Genomic DNA, 24,253 nt, shown 5'->3' on the forward strand with positions numbered 1-24,253 from the left:
GGAAATTTTAATGTGTTCTACTATCGCGCCCAGCACTTGTGTTTTGCAGAAAATTGGTTAAACCTTGACTGCAGATTTGGAAGCTCTTTATACAAAGTCCAGGGCTGATAGGCTACCGTGAAAGTCAAGAGGAGAATATTAGGAGAGGCTTCAGTTGAACTCCACCTTGTTTAAAGGCAGACATGAAATCTGAGAAGGGGCATGGGAAGGCAGGTGGAGTCAAAGTATCAACAAAAGTTATAGTATGGAAAAAGCATATCCAATCTTACCAATTTACATATATCAACTTCACCCTTTTGAGGCGGATGGCTTAATAAATTTTAGACGGTTTTCTGCATTGCAAAAGCTTCACCATAACCCAGCATACAGTCAGATACATCATACATGGCTATATTTACAATTAATCTCTATTCACGAACCCATTCCATATAGATGAAGTCCTACAACATATGGTCTTTAGTGTCTGGATTCTTTTATTTAACAAGTTTGGGAGATTTCATCCATTCTGCAGCATATCAATCATGTAGCTATACTGTATTATTTTGCCTATAATTTGCTGATTTTTGAATTTTGATTTTTGGCCAAAACAAGTTAATGCTGCTATGAACAATGATGTGCAAAACTTTATGGGTTCAAATGCTTTCACTTCTTTTACTTCAACCCCCTAAAAGTGAAATTGCTACAGCACATGACAGATTGATGCTCTGTTTTCTACGAAATGTCCAAATGTTTACTGAAGTGGCCATATAAAAGGCCAATGTTATTGCACTAATCTCCCACATATTGGGTCATCAGTCATCCTACCTTTGATAATAAAAAAATGATTATTCAAATTTTAGTCCTCCTATTAACATTTTATTAACAAACATAAGTTACTTGATTCATAAGATAGCATGTAAATATAAATCCATATTTTCTATAATAAAGTATATTTATTCATATATATCAGGAAAGCCGTATTTATGAATATTATATGAGAATATGTATATATGTAAAGATTTCTATGAATAGAAATACATTTAAGTATTGTATACTTGTGATTATATTATATTAATAAATGAATACATTTAAAAACTTATAACTCAGTTAAAGTCAATAATCTGTTGTTAGTTATAAATAGTTCTTTTAAAAATTAATCTCATAATAGTCTTCGCATGAATATACCATTATCTTTGAAACATTTTTCTATGCTTGGACCTCTGTTTCTGTTTTCTTTTAGATTATAATCGTGAATAGCTTATATCTTCAATTTTCAAATACATTTTAGCTTGTCTTCCTGTGCTTTTCTTTACTATTCTGTCTATATGTGCTCACACTCCACAAGGTTTTCCCCGCTTGTATGTGTTGGCACATATGATATCTCATCCTTTCCCCAAAAGGAGTAATTTAGAAACAGGCTTTTGTTTCAAGTGTGTGCATCTCTAAGAGCATCAATGCCATCGTCCTGCTTGGTGTAAAAGATAATCTCCTACAGGACTGGTCACTTTGTAAACATGGGTGGGTTGGCTGAAACTATTTACTAAACAGTAAAGTTTTATGTAGAGTGGAAGAAAGTGCACTTATAGATTCCTCACAGGGCTTGTAGACATGATAAAATCGATACACTGGGACCTTCTGATACATCACAACCAGTACCCCTATTCTAGAATAGATCCTATGTGTGGATCTGATCCCGTGCTGTGCAATTTCCTCTGTAGATCCATTACAATCTCTGAATGTCATGGTCCATGTGGAAAAAATCATTCCATAGGGGCAGACCCTCCCACTTTCTTCTTTGTAAAAAGACAGTTTTCAAGGAATACGGTTCCCATATTGAAATATGTTTTGGTGGTTTTTAGTACCCAGTGATCTGTGCAGGTTATCATCACTATCCAGGTTTTGGACATTTGGTCATCTCCTGAAGTTACCCAATTTCTCCCCAATTCCTGAGTCCTCCTGGTCTCTGATCACCGTTAATCTTCTCTCTGTCAAGCAGACCTTCCTGCTGTGCACACTCACGCAGTATGCGGCCTTTTGTATCTTTATCCTTCACTGCATGTGCTCGCTGGCTTCATCACGTTCTTCTATGTGCCTGTGCTTTCTTTTCTGCCGTGGGAAAGTGGCATTGTATTATATGGCCACAACACAAGTTCTTAATCAATTCATCTGTCTGTGGTCTTATTTCTTTGGCTATTCATAGATTGCTTCCATGAATGTATATGCCAGGAATGCTGTACTACCTGAACTGGATTGACTAGGTCATATAATACCTGCTACGGATGTCACTTAGAGGATGTACCAAACAGCTCTTGACAGCAGCTACCCCATTTCACAGTCCTTCGGCTGTTCCTCCCCATCCTTGTCAACCATAGCTGTCAGTCTTTGTGATGTCAGTCACGGAAGTAGACAGGAAGTGACATCTCATTAATAACTACGAATATTGAGTATCTTCTCATGACCTTGCTTCCCTTATTCAGGGAATATTGTCATCTTAACAGCATTAACTTTTGTAATCCACTAATACTGTCTTTCCACTTATTTTGATATTCTTTAATTTCTTTGAATAATAGCCCCTATAATTTATGGTGTACAATGCCACGTGAAAAACCTTTCCTGAGGATAATGTGAACAAATGCCTCCTCACCTCAGTTCAGAAACGATGACCATCCAAAATACCAATATCATCAAAGCCCAACTTGGTGAACTAAGTTTTATTGGAGGTTACTTATGGGAATCTGGGTGAAGGGTTACTTACAGGAGCAGGAATCAAAGAGAGCTGCATCACTAAAGCTGACCCCAGCATGAGTGACAGTTCATAAAAGCTGGGAACCTGGAGCACAATGCAGAGCCTGCAGGCAACTTAACAGATTGGTGAGGAGCCTTTCCAGGCAGCTGAGCTGATCTGCACCTCTTGCAGACAGCTCAGCTGCTCCCTGCTTCTCCAGGTATCTGGGCTGAAAGTGAATCTCGGAGTTTTTATTGTTTATATACTTTTTGGGGTGGGGAGCAGAGCAGGGGCCCAGTGACTCTTGTCAGTCAGTTCAGTTTCAAGGGCTTCCAGAAGCTATTTTGAATCGTTTGTTTCCTGTCTTTAGGAGTTTTCCTACAGTATTTCACTTCCTCTTAGAACAGCAGTTCTCAACCTGTAGGTTGTGACCCCCTTAGGAGTCAAATGACCCTTCTCAGAGGGGTCACATATCAGATAACCTGCATATCAGATATCTGCATTATGATTCATAATAGCAGCAAAATTAGAGTTATGAAGTAGCAGCGGAAATAATTTTCTAGCCGGGAGTCATGACAACATGAGGAACTGTACTAAGAGTCCCAGTGTGAGGAAGGGTGAGAACCACTGCCTTAGAGTGTCCTGTTGTTTCAACTTCCTATAGACATCCCATCTTAATCAGTTTCCCTCCGAGACAGAAAGTTCTCATCTCGGAGGAAACTACTATATGACAGCACAGCTTGTAGTTTTTTTGGTTGAATTTATTTATAAGTTTTTAGTCGATTCAACACCATATGAGTAGGATTGTTTATCTCAATTTCATTTTTGCACTGCTCATGGGTGGTGTATAAAATAATAATTAGGGGTTCATGTTGATCTTCTTGTACCCCCCTTGCTGACAGCATTTATTAGTTCTAATACATGTTAGTGGATTTTCCTCTATGAGAGGATGTCATATGCAAATACAGTCTTATTTCTTCCTTTCCAGTGTATATGAATTTCCTTGTTCTTTCCCCTTTCCTGTGGTCCACACTTCTACTGTAATACTTAATACAAGTGAGGAGAACGGGCCAGATACCTTGACCTTGATCTTGAGGGGACAGTGTTTCACCAGTAAGTACGACTTCAGCTCTGGGTTCTTCATCTTTTCTTTTGCCAAATCTTTACCTTGGAGACTGTAGCTCTAGTTGTTAAAATAGCATCAACCAGTGTAGGTCAAATACCTAACCACATACTGGCTCTTCCACCGTGGAATTCTATCACTTAGTCAATAAAGAAAGAACGTAGCATACCCAATTCCTGGTTATTCTGGTGAACAATTCTCTTTTATTTGATCCTAGTTCCTAGGAAATCCTCTTTGAATGTTGTATTTGCTTATTTCTGTGTTCACCCTTCCTAGTAAAAAGAATTGCAGACAGTAGGTACTTAAGGCCTTTGAGGGAAACTAGTTCAGTGCCAGTGAACCTACGACAATAATACGATGCTTTCCTGGAATGTTTCGTGTTGGGGGGATAAAAAGCCAAAGTAACAAGGACTAAGAAATGTGTGAAATAATTAGGATTCTCAGATTTTGCTGCTGGGGGGACAGAATTTTACAGTGGCATTAGAAAATTGGCATTTCTTCTCAAATTAAACATGAGCTTATCATTTGATCCCTAATCCCTGAGCTTTAAAGTAGATTAACAATATGCGAAAAGTTTGTACACTGTAATCAGGAGTAATGGACTCCTGATACACTAACAAGTGCAATACTGCACACACTGAGAGAATATCAGACCCAAAGGGTGCACATAGACATTACACTCTATGATTTTTTATATGATTGCATGGGTTACAGTACGTTTGGAAGGAACTGAGAATAATTAGTTATTTCAGTAGGAGTTAGGAGTTTGTGGCTGATGGTAGCACTGGGGTATCATGAAAAGAATATGTTCTTGTGTTTCTGTGTCTTGATTTTGGCAATGTTACACAGGTATACCTACTCATTTGGACTGTGAACTGTAGGGACTCATTTGTACTGATATATAAAGTATACAGTTAAAATAATTGCACTTTTAGAATGTCTATAGCCCATTCGGGGGCACAGTTGGGCTGGGAAGGTTAAAGCTTTATAGGTTATAGGACAGATGGTCTGGAGTAGGCATGTGTGATGTTTTGAATGAGAAGCATTCCACATAAACATGTATTTGGACACTTGGTCCCTGTCAGTGGTACTGTTTGAGGAGGGTATGGAATCATTAGGGGGTGGAGACCAGTAGGAGGAAGTGTTTCCACTGGCTATAGACTTTGAGGATTGATAACCTGACTCCACTTCCTCTGTGTCTCTGCTTTCAATGCGCTGATGAAATGTTGTTTCTTTGTTTCCTTTTCCCACTGCTGTGCCTTCCCTCTATCATGGACTCTATCCCTCAAGATCTTTAAGATAAAATAAGCCCTTTCTTCCTTAAGTTCCTATTGCTGGTGGTATTTTAGCACAGTCACAGAAATGTAACTAAAACGCGTGGTTTTCTGATCTCTTGCCAAAGACTTACAGTAAGGGTGGGCTATCGGGAGAAAGCGAAGGGGTAGTGACCCAACTTTTTCGGCCATAAAGGAATACTTAGAAGTATAGGGGAAAAGAATGTAACCAATAAAACAAAACAAAAGTTATATGGAACTGAGGTCATGGAGAGTAGCTACTTCAATTGTTGGAGGACAGTGGGGAGCATACACAATAGCTTGCTTCTTGCCTGCGAGATAGGGTGGGGAAGAAATGACAATCATAACAGGATCAAAAGGTTTCTCTCAGAATGATTATAGATCCCAAAGGGAACACTTACTGAAAATCCAGTGTAAGCCCTTCACAGGATGCTTGTTCTACAAAGGGAACTTGCCATTCTCTGGGGATTTAGTTAAGGACATCAAGGAGGCAAGAAGGGCTAGATGAATCCGAGATCCATCCTTTACAAACAGAGAGGCTGGAAAAAAGAAACGACTGTGTGACCCTCAGTTTCTCCATCTGGGTTAAATAAGGGCACAGCTTTCAGTGGCAAGAGAATTAAATGAGATGCTGTGTGTGTAGCACAGAGAATGACACCTGCTCACAGGAAGCCGTTGGACATGACATCACTGTCTCTAGAAACACATAAACATTTATGCTCTTCAAGGTGCTGCTTGTATTTAATTTTATTCTTCTCTGTCTCATCAGGAGTACATTACCATGCCTAGGAAGCATCATCCTTGTTTCCTACACCATAGAGAAAGCTGCAGAGAAAATTCTTATTCCCTAAAACACAGAGACTTTTAGATTCAATACAAAGAACTTTCAAAAGCATGAGCTGTGACTTCCTCACTCCAGACCTGGTTAATCTGTTGAGATATTTGGGCGATGAATTCTGTGCCACGCTCTCCTTTTTCCTCTGCACTAGACCAAGAAACAGCAGCTGCTCTCCACACTCTATTCTAGCACAGAAAACCAATCTCCCAGCACCAAGGGAGACCGTAAAAACAAAGTGTGTATCGGGGATGCAACTCCCCAACACTGATCAGTTTTAGCAACTGTTCTCCTTTCAGAACCCATGCATTGGCCACTTTCACTGCAAAATCTGTTGGGCAGACTCAAGACTGTTTTTGCTTGTTTGTTTTGGCTTTTCAAAAAAATAACATGAAGAAATAATCTCCTAGACAGACGTCAATAAGTTTAGCAAGTGGGGAAAAGGGTTTGAATAAGTTTGGAGTTGCTGCCTATGGGATACTTGGTCTAGGGTGTATTTACTGTGTATCCTGCCTAAAACATCAACATTATTTGCTCAGGAAATAATGGCTTGATGTCTCAAATATTGAAGCAAGTAATTGTTCTGATAGTCCTTTGTGTCATGTTAAAGCAGTCTTTTGCCTTCTTCCCCCCTTTTTGTATTGGGGTATAAAAGTGTGTGGAAAATAAATGCAGATGGATTCAGTGCTCAGTATTCACTGAGTTGTGCTCCTGGTACTTTCCTATGTCTCTGTATTTCTTTAATGTCTCTGTTCCTCCTACCCAACATTTCTAATCCACACGCCCCTACCAGGAAACATATGATCTCATCGTGACTGGACCGTGACAAATGCAACCCCAACACAGGGTTTATGACAAAATCTAGAGTCCTGGATTAATTCACGTAGGCCCCCAAAATGGACAGGGCAGGGGAAATAACACGGTCTAGAAAAAGATATAAGTGGGGGAAAAAGAATTCCAGCTCACTATGAAGTATTTGCTAATCACTTTAGGAAAGACTTCTGCTCATGAACCATGTCATAGCAAACGGGTTTCTATCACATAAAAGCAGTTCAGATACATAGCAGGTCTCCATTCCCACTGGTAGAAATAGCTGCAGGTATATCGTTTTTCTTCCATAGATACCATTTTAATGACTATATAGATCACGTGCATGAGGTTTGGAGTACCTGCTATGCCTACAGCACTTGTGAGAGAATCAGCTATACCAGTATCTGCCTTACATCCCTCCACATCCATGTCATATGGCCATGCTAGCTTGCCTATGACTCTCCAGAGCAAGTCTCAAAGTACCAGTCTATGGGCTGAACATCTCTGGCCATGAGGTAACCTGGCCTGTAGGTCTCTCCACTGCATGGCCCCCATCCTGCCTAATGGCTGAGCAAAGTGGGTCCTTCCACTAATGTTTTGGATCTGAGATGTAGAAGGAGAAAGAAATGGAGAAAGAAAGAGAGAAGGTATGCTACATGAATGCTAACCATGGGAGCGTAAGAACAAGTCCTTCAGAAAATTATTGCAATAATGCAGTGAGCAGCATGCTTGTGCTTGTTCCCTAAGAGGTCTCTGTCTTGGATCTGAGAGTTAGTATAGTTATGAGAGTTAGTTATTTTTCTTTGTATGGCCAATTCATGAACGCCTCATGCTATAGTTTAATAAATGAAGATATAGCCCACAAACTATGTCATTGTTTCATATGTATTTATGGATGATTTTTAAAAAATAGTTCTTGCTTTTCCCTTCATTCAAAATTATATCATGGCCATCTCTCCTGTTGTCAAATATTCTTTATGAGAATATATGAACTGATAAACAGTTTAAACACCTGTGTTTTTTTATGACTCATCTAACATCAGGCATTTAACTCACACCCTTGGTTTTTGTTTGTGTATTTATTTGCTTTATATTTTTTATGTTTTTCTTTTGCACCAAATTCAATACTCTTGAGGTAAATTATTTTCATATGCCTGTGATATTTTCATAGATAGGAATCTGACAGGAGAATATGAAATAGGGACAGTTCAGATCAAGAGTGTGGCACAAGAAAGCCCAGAGTTGTGAAAAGGCAAAACCCATCAGAAGCGAGCTTTCTACCATTGGGTAAGTGCTAAGGACATGGGAGACCAAATTATCGACAGACTGGAGTTCCATGTGAAGCAGTGGTCATTATGAGAGCTCTTTGGTCTTATAGGTTTTTATAGTCTTTGGACGTGCAGCTTAGAATATCAGGATGGTGAGGCCCTTCTTCCTTCTGAGGCTGACAGCAACATCAACCAAACGCCACCCAACATGACTTTGGTCATTTTGCATTTTCTGAACTATAGAAATGAACAAGACTATTTTTTATATTTTCTATTGTGTCTTATAAAATTACACAGTGTTTTTTTTTCTTAAGGAGTAATTTGACATCATGGAAAAAGCATGAATATATTTAGCATTCCAGCTTGATTAATACTATCATGTAATACCTGCTAATCTCTGAAAACTTTCCCCCACCCCAAATTTCTATATATTATTTACCTAGATCCTCAATATAGGATATCAGAAAATAGAACCCAATTTTAATTGTCAGTGAAAGACACTGAGGTCAGGTGACTCACAGAGATAAAACATGGAAGGCAGAATGCACTTTGGGATCACTTGAGACCACCCCTGGATTCTACTGTAGCAAGGCTAGGAGAGAGAGAGCTCTAGTGAACAATAACGGTCATCCCACAGCTGTCATGTGGGGAGGTGGCCTGTGACACCATCTTACTTCATAGCGTATCTCTGCTGTTCTTCACCATAAGGCTGTACAGCCAGTTCCTAGCAAAGACTGAGAAACTCTGCAATTCTACTTCTTTCCTTGGTTTTTGTAGACTGTACCACTTTCAAGAATGGTCCAGGAGCTTGTTAAATGGGAAATTTCTCAGGCCCCATCCTCAGATATTCTAATTTAATTCTTCTGGGGTTAGAGCTATATATGTATACTTTTAATAGCTCATTTGGTGATTAGGATAAAGACAGTATGTGGGACATACCTTAATAAACACGGTCTGAAGACAGGAAGGTGGTCCAACAGACAAGAGCTCTTGGCTGTGCAAGCATGGGGACCCCAGTTCAAGTCTCCAGAACCTAGGCAAAAAGCCAGGCGTGGTTATGTATGCTTGTCATCCCAGTGCCATGTGAACTGGGACAGCGGGATTACTGTGGCTTCCTGATCACCAGTCAAATTCTAGATTCAAGGAGACATTGTCTCAAGGGAACAAGGTGTTGAGAAAAATGGAACAGGGCACCCAATGTCTTCTTTTGGTTTCCATGCCTCCATGTAGGTGTACTCAATCACATGTACACATACACACACACACACACACACACACACACACACACACACACACACACTGCCTGATACTGAGCTTGAGATCTGTTTTGTGTCTTCGCTCTTCATCTAATGTGTCTGCTCTTGAAAAAAGGCATCTCCAGCTCCACCTTGTAAACTCTTATCAGTTCTATGTGATTTTCAAATTGCATTTGCTATTCCTTTATGGACAAACCAGGTCAGCACTGCCAGGCCAATAAGCATTGGATTTTCCCCAGCCTCATGCATCAGTGACAGATTTTCTGGCCTCTGCCCAGCTCTGACATCTCTGCGATTGTCACTGGTTGATGAGAATGCAGGATGCGCACGGCTCCATTTGCGGAGAGCTGGCTAAGCTTTCAGGTAAGTCAATAAGAAGAATCTCATTTTGATCTGCAGATTGGACTCATTTGATTTGGAAGTCACTGGTGGTAAACGAAATATGGGGCCTGGGAATGTCTCGTTGTCTCATTCAGCCCTCTCTGGCTGTCATCACTCCTGGGAAGCCCTCCTACCTCCTCCCCTACTCAGTCTATAGGTTCAATGTGCCTGCTGATCAGAGAGAGAAATCAGTCACCAACGCACTCAATTTGTCTGGACCATCCCCGCCCCCCATCTCACTTATGTATATCATGAGGGTCAAAAGAATGCCACAAACGGTCACTTGGACATTTTCCTTTAAGGCTCTGGGAAGTTGATCATGCCTATGTTGCTTCTCACGCAAGGATTGGCTTCCACCCCGAAGAAGTCACATAGGGTAAATTAAATACATTATTGTGTCTTTCAAAGGAGCTTTTGGGTAGGAATGGTTCATATACACACATGTCAAGATGGCTAAGTCTCCCCCTAAATATTCCTGAACTCCACCAGGATCTGTTTCCTTGGCATCCCCTAGACTTCTGTGGATATAACCCCTAGACCTTTACAGAGCTTTCCTTCCTGCCTCCCCTGCTTCTTTCCTTTCTCCATCAAATTCATCATCCATTATCCACTTAGAAGCAACCTGTGCAATCTTCATGCCCCACTACTCACCACTTTTGGTGACTTTGTATCATCTGAGGACAAAGTCTGTACCTGCATCATGTGGAACAGTAGCTCCTGGGTTTTGGAGCACTTGAAAGGTGCTGAACTGTATCTGAGACAAGTTAGAGATGACAAATTTGGAGCTGGAGATGAAGCTCAGATTGCACCTTGAGAACCTGAGTTTCATTCCCAAAATTATAAAATAAAAATATGCAGGGCTGGTGGTGCCTACAAGCCAAGCTCTGGGGAAATAGAGACAGGTTGATTCCTGGGGTTGACCATATAGCCATCCATCCTTCCTGGAGTTCTTGGCAAGTTCCAGGCCAGAAAGGGAGCCTGTTACAAACTCCAAAATAAAAATTAATACAAAAGAGTAGATGGCACCTAAGAACGACAACTGATTTTGTCCTCTGGCTTCTCCAGGCCTACGTGCACACACATACCCACAACATATACACATACAAGGATTTCAAAGAATGGAGACAAAGGCTGGTAAAATGCTGTATAATAACTTTACATTGATAGAATAATTAGGATACATTATGTTGGGTAAAATATATTATTGGAATCAAGTTTGGCCAATTCTTTTTTCACTTTAGAAATAAGATTTTAACTGCTGTGTTGCTCACTTCTTATCTGTGGTGGGCAGTGCCAGGTTAAATCCTTCCGTGTGGCTTACCTTTACCTTCTGTATTCCTTTTGCAACTTCTACTTTGGCCATATGGGTTTCTCGGTTTCTCAAATCTATCTCTCACCTTCTTGCTGCTAGGCCATTGATAAGCAGTTGTTTTCACTACCACTACCTTTTGTTAACCATTACTGAGTCAGATTTGCACCTTCCTGAATCTCCAAAACCTGAACCTAAAAATGCTCCAAAATCTTGTCTTTCTGGAACCTTGTTATGAGGTTATACGTGGCAGGTTTCATATCTGATGACATGCAATGGGTCAGAGCAAATGCAGATGACTCCATATATAACATATGTTATTACTTTCACCCTATGTATATGCATAATCAAGGATACAGTGGATTTCATATTTATATATATTTCTCCTTCAATATGTCTCATCTTACACATGTAAGCATTTCAGAACATAAAACAAACACCCAAACCTGAAACACTCTGGTCTCAAGCCTTTTAGATAATAAGGGCTATCCAACCTGAATTTTAGTATGTCTCCTAGAAGTCCCTTCACAGATTCCTGCTATAAGCAGTTCTGGTTGAGACTTACCTTTCTTTGGTCCCATTAGAATTGCTGTTTTCTGGGATATGATCACACAGACTGGTATTGACTTTAAAAACTTATCTGTTTATTTCAACAATTTGTGAGCTTCCTGGAGGAGGCCAGGGTGTGAAAGTAGGGGCCCGTTGGACATCTGTTAAGTGACTCACTAAATAGAGAGAGACCTGAGGTCCTGAGCAGGGAGATTTTTATTGTACATCCCACAGTGAGTTCACAGAAGACCATCTCGGGCCAGTGTCATCCAGCAGGGAGATCAGATTTCTCCTGTAAATTATGTATGGCATTATACAATTTTTAAATATGCAGTAGACACAGGAATGTGTTGTCTGCTTTATTTCTTCCCAAGAGGGTGAGCAAACTCCATGATACAGGAGCAATTGGGATATCAAACTTGAACCTGCCTGGATCATCCTCCAGCTTGTTGAGGATGTTACTTTCCCAACTATCCTGACTCAAAACCAGTTTAGCTGTGGCACTGTCAGGTGGAAGATGAATAAGGACAGCGGCAGGAAATGACAATACTATGGAGATCTGAGCTATATATAGGTAGAGCAGTTATATAGGACAAGCTGACTCAGAGCTTTGGTGTGCTTTAGGGAAATTTTCCACCTGGGTTGCAAAGCCAAAGTCATCATTGCTTGAACTGTTGGCACCACCATTCCTCATGGTGACATGTTTCTGAACAGAATGCAGCAGCAACAACAACAAAACCCCAAGAAGAACAATTTTGGTGGAGGCAGAGGTGGGGGGGCAGGAAGCCTCCAGTGTTCCCTTGCCAGTCTTAGTCACCCTTGCATCTGGGATGAGAAAAGTCTTTCTGGTACTGGTGGTCTATGTCTTTATGCACTAAGGAAATGTTCCATTGTTGTGTAGGGCCTTTTGTGGGGAGGGAAGAAGAGAGGGAGGGAGGGGGAGAGAGAGAGAGAGAGAGAGAGAGAGAGAGAGAAGAGAAAGAGAGAGAGAGAGAGAGAGAGAGAGAGAGAGAGAGAGAGAGAGAGAGATCTGTTTGCAGTGTGGTTTGTACTGTAACCAAGCCTAGTTTTCTTTATCATTACGTAAGCTCAGTGCAGCCTGACTTTCTTTCTCATACACTTTGAGCTCCATGTGAAAGTCAGCTGACTAGAAATCACAGAGAAGGAATATGTTCCTCATAATTCCACCATTCAACATAATCCCACTATTTAGGCTCCCCACAATTCTCTTCATGTTTGTTCCCACATTGTTTTTATAGAAGCAGAATATTGTGAATATCATATAATGGTGTTCCCCCTTACACACATGAATAAGTAACAGTTCTCTGTGCCTATAAGTGTACAATTTAGTAAATTTACTTTACTGCTTGCCTAATTCTCCAATGTACACAAAGCCTCACAACAGTCCTAAATTCTTGAATATTTAGGTTTCCAGTATAAGAAATCATTCCCCAGGGAATTCCCATATCCCTATTCCACTGATGATTTCCAAAGGATAAACTATAAAAGTGAAATTGCTTACTAAACATAACATACATTTTAAGGACTTTGGTACCTGTTTTCTCAAACATAATTTTTTATTGATTCTCTGGGAATTTCATATCACGCACTCCAGTCCCAATCATTTCCCAGTCCCTCCACATCCACCCTTCACCCTTTTGGCATCGTTCCCCCCCCCAAGAGAAATTTAAAAATATATTAATCAAAACAAACAAAATTAAAACAACAACAAAAATACTTCACACACGCCTGCAGCTCCCCTCCTGATATCTGCTGTTGCCCCTAGTTATAGAGATCTGTAGATGTGGTTAGGCGGGACCAGTCCCTTCACCGCAAAGATGGGATCTATGTTAGGGTGGGCCAGTTCAAAACACTGAATCTGGGACTGGATGGAAGTTGAGTTGATCAGTCCCAGCCTCCACTGAGACCATCTTCCTCAGGAGATGGGCGGATACAGCTCTCCAGCACCTCACCCATGGAGAGGGGCGGGACTAGCAGGAGCTGCCAGTGAGGGGAAGGGTCAGGTCTCTTGGCCAGTCAAGTACCAGGCTGGCTCAGCACTAATGTTTCCCATGGCTCAGGTGGTAAAATGGGTCATGGACATCAACCCAGATCTTAGCTGGACTATGGACCCAGACATGGCCCTCAGCAGCATCTTAGGCCCAAATATTACCGTGATTCCAGCTAGCAGCACAGGCCACTCAGATCAGCATGGCCCCAGTGGTGGCATAGCCCACAGACACCAGCATGGCCTCAGGTGGTGGTCCAGACCCTGGCCATCCACATGGCCTTCAGTGGTGACAGGAGCCACAGACATCCAGATACCTGTTCCTAATTTGTCTCCTGAAAGCTTCAACATACATGAGATTTTTTTCCAAGTTCTCATTGTTCTCTGGATACTGGTTCTCTCTCTCTCTCTCTCTCTCTCTCTCTCTCTCTCTCTCTCTCTCTCTCTCTCTCTCTTTCTTAGATCATGTCATCTGTCCTTCTAGAACTTCTAATTAGATTGATATACCCTAAAATGGAAAGAACCCCCAAAATGAATGAATTCCCAAACCTAAATTGTAGGAGGTCATCCGCACCTGCTTTTCTATTCATCCTTCATGGTAGAATCTCAAGACCTACCCCACAGGAAAAGCATTCTGTGGTCAGACGGGTAGAGCTGTTCTTCAAGTCTGTGCAGATGTTGAGAAGGCCAACAGAAAACCGGATTGAATCCTACTCCTACTCCGTGTTTAGTATTTCTCTCACAATGCTGCTTACCATTGACCTTAAGATGAAAGTAAATTTGCCACTGATCGGAAGTACATGCCTAGAGAAACCATGGTGTGGAGTAAGTTGAGAGGGAGGGGCTCTCTAGGTACTGAATATGGTATTCTTAACCACGCTGAAGGGTCGGCTTAGCTGGGGTTCTTGTGTCACATGACAAAGAAGAAAGCTCCCATAATTCCTTCCAGCCCTGTAGTACATTCTCTTTAGCCAAAAGCTTCTGATGAGCAAAGACTAGAATTAAAGTTTTACTTCAAGAGCCCTTTCTATCTTCCTTGACTACCAACACAGGTTGTGTGACTGAAAATAACTCCCAAGTATCTCCTATAGCTTCATGTTTTTGAGAGGACAACCATTATTACTGCCTGTTTTGTTTCTGCCCTATGGTATTTTTGCATGCAGAAATAAGTTAAAATTTAACTTATGAATGACCTTCCTAGTTCATATGTTATTACAACACACAGGTACACTGTCTGTATTTCTCAAATAGCAAAGTTTGCATAGCACACTTTTGCTAGTATTTACGTTGTATGTTTCCTTAAATTAATGAAGACTATCCCTCTATTCTCTTCTACTTGTCTTCACTACCCAAGGCAGCCAATACTACTGCAGTAACAAAATGTATGGAACTCTAGGCTGGCCATTCAGTCTTTTTTTCTAGTACACATTAAATGAACACATAAACACGCAACCCTTAAACAAAGCAGTGTTTGCCTATGGACCTTCTCAAATGACCTCAGGTCTTGAGTTGGCAGGCTGCCTCTGCAATAGTAAATGTTTTAGGGCTTGTGGGTCAAGCCTTCATTGTCACAGTGGCTCAGCGAGGAGTGGGAATGCAGCCATAAACAACTTGTGGACAAATGGCAGCATTCTGGTCCAATAAAACTTTTATTTATGCACAAGAGGAGGGCTGGATATGGCTTACGGACTGTCGTTAGCCTACCCTGCTGTAGATGGAACAAAGGGTTGATTGATGTTTGGTTCATTGAAGACACCATCTAAGTGCACTAACCTGGGCAGTAATTGAGCTGCAAAATCTCTGATTAACATTCCACCTCTGTTTCTGGGATGGTCCCGACTTCAAGCTCTGTGACTCAGATTTTCAGAACAAATTCATCATCTGAACCTTCAAGCATTAAAATAAAAGCCAGGAGCTAGCCTTTGCAATAAACAAATGGTTACCCTGAGACAATCTGCTAACCTTGCCTCACCTTCTTAATGAACTTGCAGGAATGCCCGGCTCAGTGGTTTTTTTTTACCTTGCAATATGAATCCTCCATAGCAGTGGAGAAAACCCACAACCCAAGCAAAGTGGGATTCTAAATTATTGACACATTAAAATTTAAAATGTTAATTAACAGAGGTCTTATCAGGGAGAAGCAAGTCTGCCATTAATTCCCGACCTCGCTGAATCTAGACTTCTTCATATCTGTTATTTGATTGGGTTGGTCCAAAGTTAAGACTCAGAAGGGTTCCCAAGCTCAAAATTGCCTATCTATTATGAAGCACGGTGCTCACTTCTGCCGTGCTAGTGCCTGGGCCACAGGATGGTCCTTTGTAGATGTGAAGAATGAGGTACATGCTCTTCTAAGCCTGAGCCCATTTCCACTTGCTGATTAAGGGTTTCCGTCCTAAACACACAAACAATGATACCTATGAGTCGTGGATTTTTGTGTGAATTACCAAAGCTTTTCCAAAGAGCTGGTCTCATTAAAGCTTCCTGGTGGATGAGGATCTGGGCATTATCATCTAAATACCCACAAAGGGCCCAGGGTTAAACCTGCAGCTGGATGTCAGCTGCTCATCAACACACCCTATAGCCATGCTAGCTGGTTCCCATGGGGGAGCCTGGGATCACTACATGGTTCCTCCTCTTCTCAGCAACCTAGGCCATATCCCAGGCCAGCATCCCATCTACCGTGGTACTTCCGTTCAGTTCAATTGGAAGGAGTCTGGATGGTTAATGTCAGCTCACTTCTAGTACGGACATTATCCAGACCAACCTAGCTACCAGCTGTATCATTTCCAGTCTTCCAACTTATCTTACATCTTCTAATTCTATGTCCATTGGTTTTCCATACATTGCAGCTCTTGCTGATATGCAGAGAAACTCAATTAAACTGGTACTGGCAGAATTGCTAAGCCGCCTTTCAATTACAAAGAGTAATTGGAGAATTAGAATGGGGAACTTGTCAAATACCATACGCTAATGAGTCATTTTCTGTTTGTAAAACATCTGATTAGAGATCTCCAATATTACTCCATATAGAATGGATAGGAAACATGGGAGGAATTTGTTCAAGATGTTAACAATGATAAATGATTATTCTAGATGTGATTACATCTTCCTGGATGCCACATGCTATACTACATTTGATATAAATGCATATGGCACATGGGTTGTTACTCCAGCTTGAAAACGATGTGAGATGTGAGGTGGAAAATGGATGTTCCTGAGATTGCGCATGAAAGTCAGCAGATCCACGTGACAAGGCCAGGTCATAGATGCCCTTACAGCATAGTTTCTAAAAGAACCACTTAAAGACATGATCACAATGACACCATCCAGGGAAAAAAAGGTTTCCTCACTTTTTGTAACCCAGAACCCCAATCCTGTCATAAGGAAAAGGCCAGAAAAATTCAAACTGAGGAGTATTCTACAGTGTACCTGACCAGCACATGACAAAACTGTCATGATCAAGTTATGATGATTCTCAGACAAGCAAAGAAACTGCCTCAGATGGAAGGAGGTCACTGATATGTGACCGCTAACTATAATATAAACTCTTGGGCAAGATGCTAAATACATGTCATATATGAATTAAGAGTGTGTTTCTTCATACCCTCGATATTGGTGTTTGCTTCTTACATGTGATGAATGCATAAAGGATTAACCATAGGGAAATCTGTGAGAGAAATACGCACGAATTCTTTGTCAATTCTTCTTTCTTTGCAATGTTTCTACAAATCCACATTATAAAAAAATAATTTGTTAAAATTCAGTCTGGACTAGGGCTGAGAGGTTTGATATCTGTAGGGATCTTTAACATGCATTTGTGTAAGGGGAGTTGGAGTCATGGGTCAAGTTTAGTGGTCTGAAGAGCCTTGATCCTGAGAACAGTGCATGGGGATCAGTCATGACCACGGCATCATCTTCTGCATGCACTGCAGAGGCTGCCACACACTCATGTCCCTAGAGTCTCTTACTAAGCAACACTCAGCACCACACTCTGCCACGCACTGTCTGAAGAAGGCAAGACAAGCCAGGCAGCCCTCCTCTCAGAGGGCTTACAGACTGCTTGGGATGGAGAAGCCAAAGCTACAATGTCAGAACTTTCTGCATAGTGGTGTGTGGTCTACCCTTTTGGAATTTATGATCTGTCCTTGCTCTCTGCTTTCTGGAGGCTCTTTGTCATTGACTCCTATGTGGATGCAAGGTTCCATTTTCCTTTCATTTGAACAATGTGTCTCAATCTTGAAAAGGACAGACAGTGAGATCCACACATAGACTTTTCTCAGGCTTTCTTTTTCTAGATCATTCCTGTTCAGAGCTCTAATCCTCTAAACAGTACATCTGAGCATGGTTGTGCATTAAGCTAACTGGGAGACTACAAAAGAATTAGCACCCAGAACCTACCATAGTCACCAATGGTCTTGAGAGAATTCAAGGTACTGGAAATCTTTTTTAGCTTCTGGTAGGCATTGCACTGTATGGCAAGGATTAAAACACCATTGAGTAGGCACTGTGCCTACAGAAGGAAAAGGAAGTGAAGGCGAATAAGGTAGAAGCTGAATAAAGAGTTGATCTAGAGGGAGGACTCTTGCCATTACAGGAATATTTAAAGTAGAATCCGCCCTGGCGGCTCTGATAAGCTAGGCTCAGCCACCTGTCCTCAAGATGATAATTAAAGGCATAAGCAGTGGAGAAAGAAGTTTAATTTGATGTGACCACATTGGGTCAAGAGAAAAAATAGAGGTACAGTGATCCCCAGACGCATCTGGAAGTCCATTTCCAGGGTACTACTGATGGTGTTTAGATTTCCATAGAGGGCAGTAGGTGTGTGTAACTACCTAGTCTAGAAAGGGTGTGGTCCTGTCTGTCACTATCATAGCTGTGGCCTTCCTATAAGGCGATTTGACAAACTGTCAGCAAAATTGGGCAAAAATTCTTCCTGCGAGTCAAGCTTCTCATCTTTCTGGTACCCCCTTCAGATTCTTCCTCCAGCCTGAGACTCCCTGGGAAACTGCAATTGCTTGTGCTCTATTGTTTCCATAGTCAGAGAGGTAAAGAGAGGGACAGAAGTGTAACTCGTTACAATATTTCTGTTCTTGCTGTGTTGATGGTGCTGTTGCCTTAGGTGGGCACACTTCTCTTGGTTAGAAAATACCTAGCAAGGAGGAACATAGCCATTGTGGAACTCTTGGCCACGGCAGTCACTACCTTTCACGAGTCTTTTTACAGTGGTATATGGAGATCACGACAACTCTGATTTCCAGCCTTTCTGCTATCCGGCAGCCCCTTGCATTCCAGTGCATTTTCTCCTCTGACATTTCAGAGGCCCTGTTTAGAGTCAGCCCCACGCCTAAGTGGACAGTTGTCAGTTATACACCCGAAAGGTGTGGGAACAAGCAGCCTTGTCAGCTAAAATGGAGGCTGACTTCTTGCATTTCAAATGAATATTGACCCGAGGAGAAGGGGATAGGAAGAGAAAAGAAAATCAAAAATGAGAAAAATGGCTGACTCAGGTCAGCCTCAATGCATAGGGTATAAAATAGCATCATTAAGAGAGTTTGGCCAGGGGTGGGAATTATGCCTGAGCCACTTTCAGCAAAACCTAAGATGTTTGAAGAAATTGCTCTGAAAACCTGAATGCTGTGAGGTTAAGAAGGACTGCGAGTTCAGCTGTGGAAATGAGAGCAATGCTTCATCATCCTTTAAACAGAGACCACAACGCTATGAAGAAGGAAGTGTTGCAGTTTTTAAGATGTCAGGGAACTGATCACCCCCAGTCTTTAGAGCGTGATAGATCTGAGCACAAAGCTCTGTTCATTGAAAAGCTCAGAGCGTCAGTTTTTATACCTGCCTTGTGGAGTGATTAAGAGGATCCAATGACAGGCTTTGGTCCGCAGAAATGAGTTACCAGGAAGCTTAGTGGTTGAGTGACTTGTTCTTACAGAGGACCAGAGTTTGGCTTTTAGCACCCGTGTCAGGAGGCTCACAACTGTAACTCCAGCTCCAGGAGATCTGAGCGCCTTCTTTTGGCATCCAAGGGCATCAACACGTATGTGGGTGGGCACACACACACACACACACACACATACACACACACACACACACACACACACAAACCAAATAGGTAAGTAAATACTTTTAAAAATTAAAAATTTAATGGACAACCTGGCCCCAAATGAGTTATTTGTTGGAAGTGACAGGACAGTTTTCAAATTCCAGCCCCTCAGCCCCATACGTTTCTGTTTCACCTATGTTTTTCAGAAGTGCAGAGGTGCTGAGTGACTGTACGTGTACTGTTAATGTGGTTTGGAGATATGATTTCCAGAATTTATAGTCAAGAGCTTCCTCCTTCCCTAGTTCTACAAGGGAGACGGCCTGGGTTATCTTATCAGTCTATGGTGAAAGAAAAGAACAGTGAGATACATCCCAATAATCCTGGCATTTGAGAAGTTGGGCCAGGAAGTTCAAGAGTTCAAGGCCAACTTCAGTTGCATAGGGAGTTTGGTGCTAGCCTGGGTACAGGAGACCCTGTCTCCAAAGCAAAAAAGAAAAGAAAGGAAAAGGAGATCGTAAGCCCATACACTTACTCAATTCAAAAGGAATACAAGGAAAAGTGAAATCCAGAATAATCAATATGCTTCCCTTAGCTTTCCCCCCTGGTGGGAATTTGAGACTCCTTTTCACTCTTACCTCATCTTTATCGCTTTAAATTTAGCTGGGCACCACGTCTCATTAGTTCAACCCTTTGCAAATTCCTCTCCCCCAGGTACATCTCTGGTTATGTGATGAACTTCCCTTGTAGATTTCCTAGAGGCAGGCTAGCTCTCCTGTAAGGACAGGGGCTAGTAGTCCCATCTTTACTTGCTCCTGCTCTGTGTGTCTGCCCTTCATCCCCAGTCCTTCAGCCTACCATCCTAACTCCGTGCTCTTTGAGCCCCGCTGCAGCCTTCTTTCCTGTGAATCTGCTAGCTTGTCCTCAGGGGTAGTGCTGGTCGCCTTTCCCCAAACCTCAAAGTATGTCCATCCTTAAGGGTCAGGAGCACAGGCTCTAGATTCAGATCCCCATTCACTCTTATAAGAGATGTGTTCTTAAGCAAGTTACTGAACCTCTCTCAGCCTTGTAAATAAGACTCTGTGCACGTGTGTGTGTGGAGTGAGGGGGGCAGAGTGATGATTCATAGACTTTTAGGAGGGATTATGTGAAGTAATGAGTTAACTGCTTAGCACGGAGTCCCAGAAACAACCACTTAATGAGCCTTGGGTGTTCTTGTTATGGATTTTTTTCTTTGCATTGTTATTATTGCGTGTGGGAGTGGTGTGTATGTGTTTGTGTATGTGTGTTTGCAGGTGTGTGCTTGTGTATGGAGGCAGAAATGGACATTGTGTGTCCTTCTCTAGCATTCCTTTGTTACTTTCCGAGACAGGCTCTCTCGCTGAACCTGGAGCTCACTGACTGACCTAGCCAGGTTAGCCCATGAGCTCTGGAGAACCCACCTCTTATCAGTCTCTCCAGTGTTGGGGTTACAGACATACGCTACCACGGCCAACATTTGTGTAGATTTGGGGTACCTGAACTTGGGTCCTCATGTTTGCTTTAGGTGTTTAGCCCCTGAGCTATCGCTCCAGTCTGTCATTTTAAACACGCCCATCACTAAAATCCCTAAAATCCCCTATTACAAAGGCTTCCCGACAGTGCCTGCTCCCACACAAAGACTCTGTCCTTAATTTATTTTCCATAATATTTCTTAGGTCTCTCACAAATTCTCCATTCAACATACTTATTTATATTTTTGTATTATTATTGGATAAAGAATATAAATTAAGTGAGCATATGATGTCACCTTGATAATTTTTTGTATCCACCAGTGCACTCACTCCAGAGGAAGCAATAATCAAGTGTTTTTTGGTGCAGTCTGAATAGCTTATAAAGGTGATAGTAAATGCCTTTGAATATGGCAGTGTTAGGGGTACTTGCGATAGTGAGACAGCTAATTTTCATTGTTAGTTTGACTAGATTTACATCAGCATGGAAAAGGCTCCCGGGTGTGTCTGTGAAGGTGTCTTCATGAAAGTTTAATCTAGGGCAGTCAAATGTAGAGGTATTGTCCCTCAGGCTGGGGTCCTGGAGCTGGCCACCGGCGTTCTACCATGGAAACCAGAAAAGTAACACAATTGTTTTTTGAGATAGGGTCTCAAGCTGTAGCCCAGGCTGGTCTGGAACTTACTATGTAGTCCAAGCTGGCTTGGAACTTGTGGCAAGTCTGCATCAGTCCTATGAGTGCTGGTGTTGCAGATGTGAGCCACCATGCATGACTTTGGCGCAGTTCTCAGCTCATAGAACCCCCCCCCCCCCGAAGTATTAATCCCCATTACCATTCATTGATCACTGTGGTATTTTGTGAAATCTTTTATCTATTTCTCACCTATCACATATTACATTAACACCCCTACTTCAGAGTTGAGAGCCAAGGCCCAAGGAAGATGAGGTAATAAACCAAAGACCATGGAGTTAGCACAGGGCAAAAATTAGGGTAAGCATCATGGGGACCCCACAAAATTCAAAGCTCTTTCTGTGAAGAAGCAAGTAATGGAAATGTCTAGTTGTATTCTCAGGTTGGACATGGGAAATGATTAACTAACAGTCAATATTGGCCGCCCAGGTCCTGTGGGTTATATATGCAAAGTAGATGGTGCCAGGAAACGAGAGAAATTTTCTGCCTCAGTTTGTGTCAGATTCAAGTTTGGTAAATACCAGTTAGATTTCATCAAACCACTTGTCAAAGTGCCAAAAAGGGTTTGAAATTTTAAAAGCGCACACAACTTCTTTTCATCTGCTTGACTGACCAAGCCAGTAAAAACAGGAAAAGTATTTTATTCAGGGAAAAACACCCACACTCTCACTGTGGTTGCTGGGCCAAGCCAGCCTGCCAAGTAGACAGTTAAAATAGTCAACCAGGTGTAGATAACGTCTCCAAGGGTGATACAGAAATAGCTGTTGGCAAAGGGTTCGATGTCTGTAAGGAACATTTAAAGTGTTCACTCAAGAGTCTGGACAGAGGAACCATGAAGACACAAACACGAACGAGGGAAGGCATTTGAAAATGAGCCTCGGAGAGAGTCTTGGTTGTGGGCTCTACCTTTCCTCCGAGTTTTAAGTGTCCTGAGTCCAGTGGAGCAGGCTGGACAGCTTTGACTCACTGGGTAAAAGGGAGATCTTGAGATCCCTGCAATAGATGAGGAGTGTGTGTGTGTGTGTGTGTGTGTGTATAAGACATGGATCCAGAACCTGAGCAACTCATGGTAAATGGGACTGAAATGGCACAAACCTCTGGAACATGTTCTGCTTTGGATCTTCTGGGTCCAAGTGAACACACACACTCATGTGTGCATGTGCACATGCACACACATACACACACACATATGCACAGAGAGAGAGACAGAGAGAAAGAAGGAGGGGCGCAGAGGAGAGGAAGGGAGAGAGGGAGAAGAGGGGAGCTCTATAATCCAGACATTCTGGGCAGTGTAACCTTGTCATTCTTCTGAATCCTCAGGAGGAATTTGCTTTGGTAAGGGCCAGCGCAACCAGGTCCCCAGTAGATGTAGTTCATCCTACCAACCCTTTGTAGCAATAGGAAGATTTTCTCGTCTCATTAGAGTTTTGGGTTCACTAACCTAGAAAGACAAAAGATAAGCTCAGAAGTCTAGATTGTGGGAGCCACGGTCAGGATATGGTGAAACTGGGTTCCCACCGACCTAGCCGTGCAGTTCTATGAGTACTCTACATTGTGTTGGTGTGTGTGACCAGTGTTGGCGGATACTACTATATCATCCTAAAGGATATAAAGTTAGAGAGCCAGTTGCCAGAGACTTTCCAAACTCCCCTTGCCCTTAAATAGGTAGATGGATAGCTAGATCGAAAGGTATAAGCTGAGGGGAGACTAGAGAGTCCTCTTTAAAAATGAGGGCAATCATGGAGGAAGTAAGCCATTAGGAAGGCAATGCAATTGAGGTTACTTCTAAACCCGTCCTTAATGAGAGAAATGAAGAAAATAAATTTGGTCAATTAGAAAGTAATGAAGACCTTGCAAAAAGAAAAAAAAATAAAAGCTATCGACAAAAGGCCAGCAAGGGAATTCTTGAGTAATTTGAGTGTAACACACACTGTCCAAATCAGCAGGTCAGCATGGTGTGCCTCCTCTGAGACTAAAGGGGTTGGTACGGGGCCTGCTCAGTTTCTCACCAGTTATTTCTCCATTTGGCAAGCAGAATTCTGATCAGAGATGAACCCAGAGGACATGGAAATAGGGATTCTCAGCCTCAAAATCAGGGAGAGCGCAGATCACAGTGATTATTCAGTCTAGACAAGACTAGGCCTAAAAGAACGGGTCCAGAGGAAAGATGACCTAAACCCCAAACAGAAAGAAATGTGAAGGGCAGGCCAGAAAAACTTGCATTGTATAAGCTAGTTCCTTCTTTGTTTCCTCTAAGGCGATGTTATTGTCTGTATCCCAGGCTGCTTCCTCATCCTCTGACACTCTGGGGTTGCTGGTATACATCACAGGATTCAGCGTCCCAGCTCAACCAGTTTGTAGCATTAGGTCATCAGAAGGTAGTGTGAATGGTTGCAGACAAAGCGCTTCTTTTCGGGGCTGTCAACGGGGAAGACAGTGAACTGTCTGGCCTTTTAGCGGAGCCGATGATAAGCATCTTCTTTGTTTCAG

Source organism: Microtus pennsylvanicus, chromosome 11, assembly GCF_037038515.1.
Source record: "Microtus pennsylvanicus isolate mMicPen1 chromosome 11, mMicPen1.hap1, whole genome shotgun sequence".
Lineage (NCBI taxonomy): Eukaryota > Metazoa > Chordata > Mammalia > Rodentia > Cricetidae > Microtus > Microtus pennsylvanicus.